The sequence below is a fragment of the Camelus dromedarius genome, chromosome 11, assembly GCF_036321535.1.
Source record: "Camelus dromedarius isolate mCamDro1 chromosome 11, mCamDro1.pat, whole genome shotgun sequence".
Taxonomy (NCBI): Eukaryota; Metazoa; Chordata; class Mammalia; order Artiodactyla; family Camelidae; genus Camelus; species Camelus dromedarius.
The window spans coordinates 37,426,616-37,440,624 of NC_087446.1; the positions used below are offsets into that span (position 1 = coordinate 37,426,616).

Consider the following 14,009-nt stretch of genomic DNA (forward strand, 5'->3'; position numbering starts at 1 on the left):
AAAAAAATGTTGTGAGTATAACCAAAATCTGAATGATCATTACTGGAAGCCCACTATTTTCATGCCCCTTGGAAGATGACACCTTTCCCCTATTGCAATAGTCCCGAATAAAACCTGTTTTTAATGCTTTAAGGTGTAGTAAAAATTTGTTGAATGAATTTATAAACAAATGACTGTAATTAAGATTAAAATACCCTTAATAATCAATACTTGCTTTTCTAAAGTGGAAGGGTAAATCTGAACCAGCAAAGACATTTCCTCCATCCTACATTCATTCACTCAGCAACGTTTTATGGAGCACCTACTATGTGCCAGCCACTGTTCTAGGAGCTGGGCATACAATGGTGGAGAAGACAGATCAAGTCCCTTCTTTTAACAAGAAAGCATGTTTTTAAAAAAATGAATACACAAATACATAATTTTAGGTAGTGCCAAGTGCTATGAAAAAAAAGAGAGTTGAGTGAAGAGGTAATGAGGATGGGGGTTAATTTTACACAGGATGGACAGGGAATTCACTTCACCCCAAAATTGTAGACAGAATTTAGACAGCCTTGATGAGTTCTAAATAATTCTAAACAGTTTCCAAAAAAAATCTTCTAAATAGAATAAGCCCATCAGAGGATCACTGCAGCCTTCAGTCTTAAACCTCCACTTGCCCACAGGCAGGACTGCCTTCAAATCAGTGCACCGCCCAGGTTCTCCCACCACTGCCTGTTTTCTTACTTCTTCACTTATTGTCTCACCCTTTCTCATAGCCCTTCTGACAGCTCCTGGTCAGTCTCTTTCACATCTTTGTTTATTCCTACCTTTGTCCATGCAGATCCCCTGCCCAGACATGCCCTCTTCTCTGCCAATTCACACCCTCCATCTTCCTTAAGCGTCCCTCCAAAGAGGCTCTCCCTGGGAAACCTCCGGCTACTGGTCACTGCCTCCCTTAAAAGTAGACATGGAGTAGTAACCCTGCAGAGGGCCTCCCAGAGTGCTACACCCTTATGTCACAGATGGGGCCCAGAGACACACCTGGGCCAGAGCACGTGTGACTTGGCAAAGGTCACATAACTGATTACAGCCAGGCTAAAACTAAAACCCAGTTCAATCTCCTCCAACCAGGCTATGCTTTAAATCTTTCATGTGCTCTATATTTTATTGTAGGTTTGTTTTGCCTCCTAACAAAATAAGAATTTGCTCAAAGGCAGAAGTTGTCTTCTTTTGTTTTTGTACCCCCCAGCTACAAAACCTAGGGCAGTGCTTCCAGCACAGGGAATCTAGTTCCCATCTATGTGCTTGTCTGTTACCACATTCAGAAAAGATCAAGACAGATTGTCATTTGAATTGAAATACAGGCCATATGGCATTCATAAATTTCATCTTGAGGGACCTCGGGGACCATTTCAAAGTGGTAAGCAGCCCATGCAGACCACACAAGGGAGACAAACTGCAGACAAAGGAAGCAGTTTCCTACAAGAGCCTCCAATCCAGAGTCACAAACACAGATGCAAACAATGACTTGCAATTGAGCTGCCACTCACACAGGCAGCTTTATGCTGAATGCTCCAGGGGGAGCTCCAAGGTAGGAGGCTTGTCTGTCTTAACACAGTGAATGACTCTCCCAGACCACCCCAAATCTACAAACTAGTCAGGTTAAGATAACACATCCTTACGATTCTGTCATGCATTACAGTGTATAAAGCACTTAAACCCTTACTGAGTAGATGCAGTGTAAGCTTCACATCCCATAGTCCTTTTTCTTCCTCAGTGCAGCAATACATAGTGTAGACTTTTAAGAGGATGGCTTTGATGACCAGTGCTTGGTAATGCTTTCACTACAGAGGCCCCAAGACTTCCTTAAAAATGACTAACGATCAGTCCCAACTCCATGTTGCTGTAGCTCCCTTCACAGTGCGTGGAGTCCACGCGGGCACACTCCATCTAGAGAGACATTTTCCATCACAGGCAGGTAAAGGGGATCATGACACGTCACCCCGAAGCAGGCCACACTGACATGAGGATTACTATGAGCTGAGGCATTTGAGTTCCTGAAACCCCATCTGTGCCTAATAGCAGAGCCTCCCTCAAAGGATTCAAGTGTTATAAATCCCCTCCCTGGGAGGACAGGGAGCCAGCACCACACCCAGACACTGTCACAAACTATCATACCTTTTCTCCTAAGGGCCTATCTATCCTTCCAAAAAGTCACGTGCTTCTCCATGAACACCTGTCCTCCCCCTCCCTTTCCCCCGCTGAGTTAGTATCCAGACCCCAAGTTCAAGCCGCCCCTTGGTTTTGCTCCTCACTAAGTAAGTGTGAAGCACATGCTAATAAACCTCTGTTTGGTTTTTCTCTTGTTAATCAGTCTTTTCTTAGGCTAACTTTATAGGGCCCCAGCAGGACAACCGAGGAGGAGGGGGGGTGATTTTTTTTTCTCCCCAACAGTTTTGGTGACAAAAGTGGGAATTCCATCATCAAGGACACCTTGCTTGGTCCAGAAGCTGCAGTTAAGAGATCCTGGGCCTCAGACAAAAAGCCACAGAAGATCAAACTTCTTGCCAAAGTCAGCCTCCGGGATTTCTGCCCACAGGGTCAGGTGGAATGAGGGTGGTGAAAGGCTGTCTTTTCAATTTAATTTTCAGGCTCAGCAAGGGACCCCAAGAGGACAGAGGACAAGTTTTTCCATCCCTATGCAGGAAAACTGAAAACATTTCTTACATGTTGAGGAATACTGACCCGGAGGTCTCCATAAACGTAGCCTACTTCCCCTGACACGCTCGTCCTCCTGCGCTGACGTCCCAGCCCCACGCGGCTCTGGCAGCCACGTCGCACACCGACGCCTGGGCCCTGCTTGTTACTCTCCCGCCACAGCCCTTACAGCTGTCTACAGCACTTGCATTTACTATAGCGTTCGCATTTTGAAGATAGCCGTCAGCTCTCACCACCATGGGCTGAAACAAAAGCACAAGCATCCTGCCTTGACAGCTGCACTAACCATCCACAATGTTCCTGCGAGCCTCGAGCGGGCCTTCTGTTACAGGAACCAGCGTCAATCACCAGCAGGACAGAAAAGCAATAAAGCGGTGGCAAGAAGGTGCTTCTTACAGAAAAATACTTGATCATAACCACTTCGAAAATTGACTGCAAAATTGAACTGTACCACAAAGACTTCTTTAAGAAGTCACAACACACTGCCGTGGCCGTTACAGATGCCTTCTTACTGGAAAAAAAATGAATATGTTACACTTGCATCATGTATTAGACAATTCACCAGAACTGGTAACAAAAAATTAATATGAAGCAACCAGATCAGGGGTACTAGTTCCTTTTCCATAAATGTTCTCTAGATTTGCATCTGCGTTTTCTGTTTATAAACAAAATCTTTCATGCATTTAGCCTGGAAACGCTTACTGAAAATAAATGTACACGTGTACACACACAAACACACTCCTAAATCTAGAGTGAAAATGGAAAATACCTTTTCCCCGCAGTTATCAAGTATTTTAAACCTTTTTCCTCAGCAAATAACTAGGCTGAAAGCAATTATGTTTCATTGTAAAAAGGACAACAAGCATACATGCTGGAAAGAGTGGTTGGTTTGGGTCAGGATTTCTCAGCCTTGGCACTACTGACATTTAGGGATGGACAATTTTCTCCTGTGAGGAGGGGGTGCTTTCCTGGACATTGTTAGGTGTTTGGTAGACTCCCAGGTCTCCACCCCCACCCCCAGCCATCATAATCAAATGTTTCTCCAGACTTTTTGTCCTGAGGGCCAAAATCATCCTGGGTTGAAAACAACTCTTTGAGGTTGAAGTAGATTATGCCCTATGGCAATGAGACTTCAGGAACCCTTACCGGGTTTTTTTCCCCCAAATTTTTCTAGTTGTGGTATTTACAAAAAATGACATTTCTAGGTAGCCTACTGGAAGAAATAAACAAAGCTGCCCAAGGGCTGAGAGCTCTCTGTTTGACACATTGGGTGGGAACCCAGTTACTGGAGGCGCAAAGGTTGGGAAGTGGTGTCCGTGGGAATCATGTCCCTGACTGTCCCCACCCCACCTTCCAGCTGAAGCCTGTCTCTGGCTCATGGATCAAGCATTACTTGCAATCTTCAATTCTCATCAATTCCCGAGCTTGGCAGCAACGCTCCAGGCAAATGACAGAACCCATTGTAGGGCTGCTATTTGCAGAACAAGCTATTGGGCTGCTGAGAACTGAGGCAGTGAAAGGTGAGGTCCTGTCACCTTGGTCCTTGGAAATAGCACAGCCTTGAAAGCAGAACCTTCTCTCAGGAGGCCTCTGAGCGCTTCAGGGGTGACCCTGCAGCACCGCCCTTAAAACATGAGTAAATTCCACCTGGCTGGGATAGTGCCAAGGACAAAGAGACTCAATAGTCGCTAGAAGCCACAGGTAATAATATCGACATTCTGGTGGAAGAAACGCAGAGAAAGTATCAGAACTCACCCCATGAAGGGGAGCAAAAGAATCACAGCAGAAGCAACAAGAGACACCGGCGGGCCCAACCCCATCCCTCCTGGTAAGATTTAAGGCCAAATTTTTAATTTCAACTTGTAAGTTTTATTTCATTTTAAGTTTTAAATGTTTCTCTTTAATCAGAAAATGCCTTCAAACCCCTGGGCCAGATCTGGGACACTGAGTTCTATGCCCTACAAGTAAAACCAAAAGCAGGCCTATGTGAAAAACCATCTTGTTATTTCTGGTCACGTGTTACTTTCGTATCACAGGAATAGGAAAGAATGAAAATGCTCTTCTATACAAACAGCATCTTAAAACAGAGTTGGAAGGAAGAAGGGAACCTACACTGATGGGACAGGGGTGTGGTTGGGCGTGGTGCTCTGCCTACGGAAGAATGAGAAATGGGATGGAAAAGACTTCTTAAAATTATCTTCCTGTTATGGACTGAAGTTTGTATCACCCCTAAAACTCTTCTGTTGAAACCCTAACCCCCAAGATGATAGTACCAGGAGGTAGGGCCTTTGAGAGGTGATAAGGCCATGAAGGTGGAGCCCTCTTGAATGGGATTAATGCCCTTACAAGTGAGAACCCAGAGAGCTCCCAGCCCCTTTCCTCCACCATGTGAGACACAGTGAGAAAACCACTGTCTCTAAACCAGGAGATGGGCCCTCCCCAGACACTGGCACCTTGACCTTGGACTTCCCAGCCTCAGAACTGTGAGAAATAAAATTCTGTTGTTTCAGCCACCCAGTCTACGGTATTCTGTTATAGCAGCCCGAACAGACTAAGATGCTTACTTAATGAGGGAAGATAAACAAGCAGCAAAAAAAGTTGAATGTACATGGAATAGGAGTCGCTTGCTTCAAAAATGAAGATTGTTTTTAAAATAAGCAAAGTATGCAGGTGAAACAGAGAAAAGTCATCTGCTTCTAATAGAAATACATCAAAGCAGTTACCTAATTTATACAAGGTATCGCTTAGGCTGAAGCTCAGCTCCTTCCAGGCGAGGGAGGAATTGGCCAGAGTGCCTGCATTTTCCTTTATTTTTATCACTTGTTTGTAATATTCAATTGCTTGCTTCCTTTGGAATCTAGAAAAGAGAAATTTAGTTAAAGTTTTGCATCAAAGAAGCATGGCATTCATTTATTTATTCAACAAACATTCACTGAATGCTGCTAGGGCTCAGGTGCAAAGATGGATAGGACTAATCCTTGTCCTTGGAGAATTCCCCGAGGTAGGAGGGGAGGCTGGAGAGTGAAGTGGAGGACCGACCACTCATGAAGGGCATTGAGTGCAAACCCCAGAGTTCTGACTTTAATACTGAAGGGTTTTCCTTAGGAGAATGATGTGATCCAATTTGCATTTTAGAAAGTTCACCCGGGTGCAAGTGCAGAGGATAAACTGAAGCGGGAGAGGCTATAGGTGGGGAGATCAGTTAGTCTAGGGAAGAATGATGAGGGTCTGAGCTAATGCAGTGGCTACAGATGTAAAAGGAGACCTGCTAAGTCTTGGCATTACATTGAATGTTGTGGTTCCAGTGCTGGGAGCGCTGGGCTTCCACACATGCAGTTGAATGACGAGATTTGGGGCTGGAGCTCTGAAATCAGACTCCCCGGGTGCTAATCCTGGCTCTACCACTTAAAAGCTCGGCAAGCATCCTAATCTCCTAAACCTCGGTTTTTTCATGTTCAAAATGAGGATAACAATTTTGCCTTAAGGATTAAACAACAACAACAACAAAAAACATATGGATTGGATTTAGAATGGTGACTGATAATAAATATCATAACAATATCATGTATTGTTAAGATGATGCCATGGTTGGGGAGGGTATAGTTCAGTGGTAGAATGCCTGCTTATTGTGCAAAAGGTCCTGGGTTCAATTCCCAGTACTTCCATTAAAAATAATAATAATTTTTAAATAATTAAATAAACCTAATTATCTCCCCCCAAAACAAAAACAAACAAAAGCAAAAACAGAAAAAAAAAAAAGATGATGTGATGGTGTTTGCACTGGGAGAGACAGGAGGAAATGTATTTTGTCAGGGAGAGGGGTGGATGTTCTCATTCTTGGAACGTTGACTCTGAACCGCCCGAATACCTTGAATACCCACACAGAGACGCCCCATAGGCAGGCGGGGCACATGTGTGCAGCTGATGAGAGAAGCCTGAGAAGGCGACGAAGACGAGAAGCCATCACCTCAGAGAATGATGACTGAAGCCCTAGGCACCGGCGAGGTTGGGGCACTGAGGCTAAGATGAGCAGGGAGTCCAAGAACTGAATGCAAGAGAACACCACTGTTTGGAAAAGAGTCAGGGAGAGAAAGAGGAAACCCACGAAAGAAACTGAGAAGGCATAATCAGAGAAGACAGCCACAATGGAGTATCTGGGACGCCAGGAGAGTATGGTTTCAGGAAGGGAGCCATCGGCAGTGTCGCATTCTCCAGTAGGAGAGGACCAGTAAGACCAAAGTGCAAAGAGACACGGTTAGGATGGTGTTCATAGGAGGAGCTGAAGTGGAGCTGACGTCTAATGAGGTCAGTGGGAAGTGAGGCAGCAGAGAGACACGTCTGTGGGGGAGACACTGATGACAGGACAGCTGCTGATGAATGGATACGAAGTTGAGAAAGAGCGATGACATTTATTTCACTGAGAACATACCACTGTTCCTCTTAAGACAGTTTGTTGGTTCTTTTCTGTCCCGGGGGAGGGAGGGAGGTTTACTTTTACTTTTGCAACTTGACCTCATGTATCCATCCCTACCTATCCCCACTCTCCAAAGCCCTCAGGACCCCTCGGATTGTTTCTGGAGTGCATGAGAGCTGTCTGAGGGCCCCTGGCCACCAGGACAAAGGATTGCCACAGGTTTGAGAGGTGAGGTGAATTGCACAGCAAAATAGCTCCTGGTCTCAACCAGCGTGGAGGATGTGGTCACCTCAGGACAAACTTTAACAAGGAAAAAGTCTTCCCTGGTCTTTCAGAAGTTGACTGTTGACAGTGAGGTCTGAGGAAAAGGCATCCGCGTACAGTCAGGTCCTCTGACATAGAGGCCACGTTGTGGAACGAACGGCTGCAAGATTGTGTCTCGTGAGTCACACCCTGCTGGCTCTGGATTTGTGGAGGGGCAGCCAGGGCCCAGAGATGACTCAGTCAGTGGGCTGTGTGTTTAGATTTCTCTCTTACAAGGCAATGGTTCTACTGTCGAGCTTTCTGCTCCCCTAAAGAAAGTCCTGTTCTCTGCTCACAGTGCTGGTCTTAAGAGGAACAAAGGGAGGTTTATATGGTGTCAAGGGCCTCAAAAATTACCTTCTGGGGAGCAAAGTAATCACACTAAGAACTCAATTTACCAGCTCTGCCAGTGCGCCAGGCATTCTGCTTAGCACTGTAAACACAGGCGCTCCAGTCCTCACAGTCACCCTGTGAGGAAGATACCATTACCGCACTCATTCTCCCAGCCAGGACATGAATGAGACGCCAACATGTTAAGTATGTGCCCAGGTTCTCACTGTTACCAAGTGGCAGTAACAAAATTTGAACCCAGGCCATTGGACCCCAGAGCCCACCATCTCGGCACTATATAGCACCAGTAATTTTACCCTTAGATGCTCCTTTATTTGGGTGACTCTTTTAAAGGTACATATTCTTGGAAAGGTTTGATATTGATCTGCAGTTAAGTGTTAGAAATGATCCACATCACGTTCTTCCTGGGAGCAAAAGCCGGAAGAGGTCACCTTCCCGATGAGAGGAAAGTTCTCTCAAGGACAGTGGAAAGCAGAAAGTGAAGGGCAGGACGGGGAGCAGGGGGGGAAGGGAGAGGAGCTGCAAAAGTAAAGCCTCACAACCTTAGAGTCTCACCTAGAGCGTCCCCGGCCCTTCAGGCAGCTGAACTGGCTGTGAAAGGCTGCAGGCCAGGCCCAAGGAAGGGGGTGGTGGACTCTCTGTGTGTGTGGACCCACAGAGAACCTTCTCCCATAGCAACCCATCAAGAGAAGCAGGCGAGCTTGGCAGACCCAACACTGATGCAATCCGGAGGGCAATACCTACAACCATCTTTAAAACGCAGGCGCTGACAAGAGTCCCTCCTTGACCAAACTCTCCTCAGGTTCTTCTGAGCAATTTTCAACTATTCCTCAACTTTTGGATATCCGTGTTCATCTCTGCATTGTCCAATTTCAGCAAGAATCTGGCTAAGTCAGTTTATCCATCCTTGGTATCTGATCACCCTTCATACCTACTCCGATTGCCCAACCCCCACCCCCCAGGTGATGTCTGATCACCCTGGCCTGCCTTCAGCAAGAAGCCTGTTAGGTCCGTTTAGCCAGAATCCCCGCAGACCCCTGATGTTTCCTCTTAGTAATTTTCCATCCACTCACCCCCACACCTCGCCTTTCCTTATATTCGGACCTGAGTCCAATCTGTCTCTTCCACCGCAGACCCCACTGCCGTGGTCCCTACACCTAACACGAGGGCCTGAATAAAGTCTGTCTTACCTTTCTTTAACAAGTGTCACAAATACCTTTTTCTTTAACAGCTTTAGCGATGCTTTGTGCAGGAGGCTGAGAAAAGCCCCACGTATAGCAAGAGAGCGAGAGGACTTCCCCAGCGAGGAGCAGGGGCAGGAAAGCACGGCCGAGGCACTGCAGGCTCGGGCCTAGGTCTTGCAGAAGACAGACCAGTGAGGTGTGCACTGCAGACACACGCTCCACAGAGGCCTGAAGTACGTACATCTTCCTCACACAACCTGTGATGCTGAGAGACACTCACGAAGGTGTCGTACTCCTTTGTCACTTTCCTCCTGCCAAAACCTCTACACAGCTTGTGGGCCAAGAGCTCCTGTCAAATATATTATGTTCGGTGTCCTGACAGATAGATCAGGACAGAACTTGCAGGCATGGTGAGTCCCTCCAGTATCTGGACAAGGCTGCAGCCAAAAAGTAAGATGCCCCCATAAGTGACCCCCAATCTCCCTGCCACTGGTGGGGTTTTTTGGGGGAGGGTGGGGGGTGGGGAAACGAGACACCCTACTTGAAACATTTCCTAAAACTAACCTTTCACTATGTCTCAGTGGAAAAAATTGTAAATCTGCTAAAAATTCCAGAATTTCTCTAACTAGGATGCTTTTCTCACCAAACTTCTGATATTTAAGCATTCTTGAAATTTCATTTTTGCAAGAGAAGCATTTCCAGCAGCAAATCTGAAAATAAAATGCTTGTGTGCTACTTACAGGGCACTATACATGTTGGCACCTTCATGGTACTATCGAAAGTAATTCTCATAAACATCCTTTTTCTATACAGGAAGATACAAAACAGCAGAGCAGTTTATATTAGCAGAGATTCAAGACCTTCAAAGTGATTTATAAGATGCATGTACATCTTTATAAGAAACTCAGGCACTATTCCCAACCTCAGCACTGCTGACATTGGGGGCTGGACAGTTTGTTGTGGAGGGTCCTGTGCAGTAGGTAATGTTTAGCATCATCCCTGACCCCTCCCCACTGCATGCCAATAGCAAAGCCCCTAGGTACCATAGGCAAACATATCTCCAGACATCACCAGAAGTCCCATGGGGGGAAGAGTGTCCCCGCTTGAGAACCACTGGACCAAAGAACGGAAAGGCTAAAATTCAGCATTTCTTAACCCTATCAGTGAGGCAGGAAATGGATGAATGAGTACGGGTTAAGTATAGTAATCATAACAATAACAGTGAGTACAAAAAACAAAAAATTTTCAAGAAGAAGGTACTTGTTTACATCAGAACACCTTCCGTGTATTTCATGGTAGCCTGGTTGCAAAGGTTGTTGTCCAGTAAGCTGGAAATTTCAGCAGCACATGGTAAAATGTGATTTTCTTTCAAGTACTCATCAGATGTTGACTTGGCCAGGTTGCTCAGCACTCTGCCTGGAGGGAATAAACGTTGGCAAAGAAGAGGACGCTCAAGGCTTTTTTTCCACCGAAGAATTAAGACATCAGTAGGCAGAGCATTTAGTGTCATTTCTTCATCACTGCCCAAAGCTGGGTTTTTTCTTAGAAAATCAGTTACTGACCTACATTGCGTGGGAGTTGGTTTTCATATGACAAATTTGTGTGTGTACCACAGTTACAGGGCCAAGGAGCTAAGACAATAGATTGAAACCAAATTCAAGTCTGCTTTGCAAATGAATGGGGTCAGAAACAGAGTGAGAATACCGCTGTAGTGAAACCAGCTGTCACTCTGGTAGCTGAGCCCTGCAGAGGGCAGCCAGTACAGTCTTGCAATGAGAAACAATAAAATGATACAGCCTTACAACAGGAGACATGTGAATAAGCCCCATAAACCTAATTAGCAAATTATGGGCTGTACCTGGATACACACCGCCTTGGGAATGTATCCTTCCCAAAGGCCTAACATTTCGCTAGTTTATTGAGACTTAGATATCCTAACGGTAGCAAGTGTTTTCTAAGCCATACTTTGTTACGTGAAGAGAAAAAACCATAATGATGATCCCAGAAGGCACTATTAGAGTATTGCTGGTAGTAAACAAAGAAGATTTAACTACCTGTGCCATGGAATTCCATCTTGGTTATAAAGGATTACATTAAATTATCAAAAAGCATCTTTCCCACCATCAGTAGCATCCATTCATTACCTAGTGCCCACTGCACTGCCCCCCGACTCCCATCCAGAGCCTCATGCCTTGCATCTGGACATCAGGGATGGCCAGCCACGTACCTGATCTCCCTACGTCCACACTTACCCACCACTCAATCCATTCTCTATACGGCAGCAAACGTGATCTGAAATAGAGATCAGGTGATGTCATCCCCAGCCCAATTTACAAAAGGCTTCCCCTCGCACTGAAAATAAAATCCAAATGCCTCCCGAGGCCCTGCAGGATCTGAGCCCAGCTGCCTCCTGTCCTTTGCTTACAAAGGCTTCTTTCCACTGCTAGGATACGCCAAGCCCTTTCGCACCTCAGGCTCTGAATGTGCTGTTCCCTCTGCCAGGACTGGCCCCTCCTCACACCATATGTAGCTCCTGTATCTGTCAAGTCTCAGCTTAAATGTCCCCTCCTGGGAGGCCCCCTGACCATCCTTTTGCAAGTGGTCCCTCCCTGGCTTATGCTCTTCCTCCATCTCTTTGTGTCTCTGCCTGCGTTTAGCACAACCTGTAATTATTGCATTTGTCAGCTTCCTTGTGTGTTGTGGGTCACCTCCCTTAGTAGGCAGCATTGGCGACTCTGTCCTGTCCACCCTGCGGGACGCAGCACAGTGCCTGATACACAGCAGGTGCTCAGTAAACAGTCTTTGAATGTGTGAGCCTTGGTCAGCCTGGAATCCCCGCCCCGCCCCCTTGATATGTCTGCCTGGGCCCTGAATCCCCACCTGACCCTTGTCAGGAGACCGGAAATAGTGTGCTCCCATCAAAGCTGTTGCTAATGACATTTATCTACCTCTGATCCTCTCTGTTCACCCAGACTCCACTCCACCTGCTGGTTTTGCATTTGGAGAACCACCCTTGTCTGTACCAAGCCAAGGTCTGCCAAACTCCTTGGAACTCTGCACTTTGGCCTGCCCAGCTGGCGCTAGAGGACCAGTCCCAGAACCTACAGAAGTGTCCCTGGTTCCCACAGTGGCTTCTTCTGCTCGCCAAGGCCCCAGCATGTCCATGACCAGCCCTGCATTAGGACGATGACTTGGAAGCTAGACTCTCTGTATGGAGGGTTAGGGCTTCATATGTACCAACACTAGAAGAGATTCTGCACAGCAGGGAGTTATGCGGACAGGCGTTAGGATCAGGTGAACCTGGCTTGGACTCCCAGCTCCAGACGTGCTAGTTGTGGGTGCTGACATAGTTTATTTAATCTCTCTGACCTTCAGTTTCCTCATCTGTCGGGGGGGGGGGTAACAATAACACACCATATGAGGTGTCTCTCACAGTAAAAGACATTGCGAGTATAAAGGGCCTTGTACATAGTAAGTGTATGGCGAATGATAACTGTGACAATAAAAGTGGATTTATAGATGGAATGTATAAGGAGCTTGCCCAAGATGACCTTTGATCTCATAGCCATGGTGGTGGGCTGTAAAAACAGCTGTAATTCTCCACACCAAGCTGTACCCAACTCTCCTTTGCAATGCCACTCTCCACCTCCTCCCATCCAGAGGTCAGAGTCTCTTTCTCCACCCTCAAATGGAGCCTAGTTACTTGTTTTGACCAATCGAATGCAGCGGAAGGGGGTGTTATGTCAGTTCTGAGCCTAGGCGTAACCTTCTGCTCTCTCTCTTGGAATTCTGTGAGCCACCAAGTGAACAGGCCTGGGCTATCTTCCTGAAAGAGGAGGAACACGTGCCCAGCCTCCCCAGTCACCCAGCCAGACAACCACCAGACATCTGAGTGGAGCCCTCTTAGACCAGCCAGCCCCACTGGCCCTGCCAGCTGGTCACAGATGCCTGCATGAGCCCGTCCCAAATCTGCTGAGCCCTCCCCGGACCAGGGAGATCCCCTAGCCAGCCTGTAGACCCATGGGCAATAATAAGTGGCTGTTGGTTTTAATCTGTTGAGTTTTGGGGTGGTTTGTCATGCAACGAAAGCTAATTGATACAGCCATTTAAATATGAAGAAGGCTAGTGTCCTTAATTTAGTCTTAGTGTAAATCAGTGGGTCAAAAATGCTTAGTAGCTGCATTTACTGAACATTCTTTGTCTCTGTTCTATTAGTGGTACCAGAGCAGACTCGGGCATCAGATGTCGGAGAATAAAATAACGGCTGCACTCATGAGCCCTTAACTACGTGCCAGGCCCCGTTCTGTGTGCTTTATGGTCCCCCAAGAACGCTTGTAGTCTCACAACAATGTGCAATGTAGACACTATTTTTACTTCTCTCTTACAAACATGAAGACTGTGACGCAGAAAGGCTGTCACGTGTCTGAATGCAAAGAGCCAGTAAGCGGAGAGGCAGGATTTGAACCCAGAAAGTCTGGCCTCGGAGTCAAGCTCTGAATGCCCCCCTAACTGCTCAAAGCCTCCTTTTTGGAGGCACATCGCAACAGCCTTCAACATTCTGAAAGGGTGGTCTGTCACAGGAGGAGTGCTCACGGTCAACCTTCTCACATCTGCCAGCCCACCAAAAACATCAAGCTAACAAAACACACATATCCATTTCCCGTTCTTCATGGGTGGGAACAGGAGTCTGGCTCTGAAACACAGAGGTCATGCCCCTTCACATGCCCACCATACCTTTTTGCTTCACTAAGGCCTGGCTGTCTTTTAAGTCGCTGGGTGAAAATTCCATCAGGTTTGACCACGCTCTCTGGAAATACTGGAGCCCTTCCTGAGTCATCCGTATCTCAAGACGGAGCTCTCCGACTGCATTCTGGACTTTGAAAAGCACTTCCATCATGGACTGACTCTATACAAAATGAAAGAGAACGCTCTCTCGATGGGACACAGCACTACCTCAGGCACAGCTACCAGACACCTGCCCAAGAAAGGTTCATTTCATAATGGTCTTGCAAAAGATTGCATGCTGTATAGCATTTCTCTGAGAATTCTAAATACTTATA

General features: G+C 46.5%; 1 protein-coding gene and 1 non-coding gene across 2 annotated transcripts in view; one reads left to right on the plus strand and one right to left on the minus strand.

Moving 5' to 3' along the window:
• The window catches only part of LOC116156408 (putative tetratricopeptide repeat protein 41), a 65,395-nt gene that overhangs the window by 6,893 nt on the left and 44,493 nt on the right, over positions 1–14,009 (minus strand). The window contains 1 exon segment of the mRNA XM_031462919.2: positions 5,421–5,554. The gene's annotated coding sequence lies outside the window, so the exon portion shown is untranslated.
• TRNAN-AUU (transfer RNA asparagine (anticodon AUU)) lies at positions 6,290–6,362 on the plus strand. The gene has a single exon. It is a non-coding gene; the product is annotated as a tRNA-Asn (tRNA).